The 1,884-nt window shown below is 36.3% G+C and overlaps 1 protein-coding gene across 1 annotated transcript in view; it reads left to right on the top strand.

Annotated features, from left to right (window-relative positions):
- CTPS2 (CTP synthase 2) overlaps positions 1-1,884 on the top strand; it is a 102,979-nt gene that overhangs the window by 5,891 nt on the left and 95,204 nt on the right. The window lies entirely within an intron of this gene.

Below are 1,884 nucleotides of genomic sequence, written 5' to 3'. Positions count from 1 at the left end.
AAATCATAAGTGTATAGCTGGATGGATTTTCATTAAATGAACATACTGTGTAACCAGCCCCTGATCAAGAAACAGAAACCTTTGTGTCCCTTATCTTTCTCCATCCACAACCCCCAGGGTGACTCTTATCCTGTCTTCTAACAGCATAGGTTAGTTTTGCTTGCTTTTGAACTGTAAATGAATTGAATCTTACAGTTCTACTTTTTAACCTAATTTCTAAAACTTAACATACTGTGGACATATTTGTATGTTGTACACTGCAGAATCTTTACAATAATAGGAAATAATTTCCAATTTATTGATATTATAAACAACAGTATGATGGAAATCTTTAAGATTTTTAAAATTTTTTTCCAATTTTTTTTTGAGACAGAGTCTTCTTACTCTGTTGCCTGGGCTAGAGCTCCGCGGTGTCTTCATAGCTCTCTGCAACCTCAAACTTCTGGGCTCAAGTGATCCTCCTGCCTCAGCCTCCTGAGTAGCTGGGACAACAGGTGCACCCCACCATGCCTGGCTAATTTTTTCTATTTTTATTAGAGATGGGGTCTTGCTCTTGCTCAGGGTGGTCTCAAACTCCTGAGCTCAAGCCATCCTCCTGCCTTGGCCTCCCAGGGTGCTAGGATTACAGGCGTGAGCCACCTCACCTGCGAATTTATTTTTTTAAACATAAATTTCTGTTCCAGAATTTCTGATTTGAAGAGTAACGATATTTTTCAGGCTTTTGATACATAATGCATATTGCCGGAGGTTTTTACGTTCGTCATCCCTCATCTATAACTCTGAAATTCAAAAAGTTCTAAAAATTTAAAATTCTTTGTAATTTTAAGTTTACTTATAGTCTTTTTTCAAAATTTCTAAAAATTGAAAATTCTTTGTATATTTGTGGCTACTTATAGTCTATATTTCATGTTATTCCATTTGGAATGTGTTTGATTATAGAGTGTCAGTGGGGTGTTTTCTAATATATAGGATGTGTTCTATATTACCTGTCTATAAACTGGAAAATTCCAAGTTTCAACTTCCATCTTGTCTCCAAGGATTTTCCAATAAGGATTGTGGATCTGCACCAGTTTATATGCTCATCAAACAGTGTAGAAGAAGGCCCGTTTCTTTATACCCTTGTTGAATTTTATTTTTAAACTTTACTAACCTGAGAGTAGAAGAAACAAAAAAAGGGTATCTTATTGTTTCAATTTAGATTTCTTTGATTTTGATTTTGTTTGTGAATGACTTATTCAAGTCTGTGGTAGATTGCATTTTTGTTTGAAAATATCACCCGGCATATTTCTGTAGAGTACATTTCCCTGCCCCTTGATGTTGGACTTTGGCTGTGTAGGGTAGTTAACATACTTTGTTTGGAACTTTCCTGGTTGTAAAACTAAAAATCCTGAGTCCTGGGGAGCCCCTTACTCTTGGGAAAACCAAGGAGGTTGGTCACCCTATTTTGCCATGCAATTTGTTTTGTCCTATGGGACATTAGTGAATGTGACATGCCTCATTGAAGAGGGAAGTTTAAATGCAACTGCATGGTTTGGCTCAGTCTCTCTTGTGCTTCTGCCATCTGCTATGAGAACAGCCTGCTCTGTGCCGGGATTTCTCATTCAGCCTGGGTCCTGGAATGAGAAGACACAGAATAGACTCATAAATGACTCACAGACTCGATGTAACATGAGGGAGAAATAAATAAATGTTTTTTATAAGTTGCTGTGATTTTGGGGTTGTTATGAAACACAATTGACTAATGCATGTGTTACACCAATTTTTCCTTGAATTTATTTTTTCTTTTCTTTTTTTTTTGAGACATGTTCTTAATACTTTTCCATAGATTGGGTTATTCCTGGTTAATATGAGGAAATGGAATTTGAACTGGAAATGCAAAAATAT

The sequence above is a fragment of the Propithecus coquereli genome, unplaced genomic scaffold (assembly GCF_000956105.1).
Source record: "Propithecus coquereli isolate 6110/MARCELLA unplaced genomic scaffold, Pcoq_1.0 Scaffold513, whole genome shotgun sequence".
In the NCBI taxonomy this organism is placed as follows: domain Eukaryota; kingdom Metazoa; phylum Chordata; class Mammalia; order Primates; family Indriidae; genus Propithecus; species Propithecus coquereli.
The sequence above is the reverse complement of the archived record's forward strand: the minus strand, read 5'-3'. Positions and strand labels throughout refer to the sequence as shown.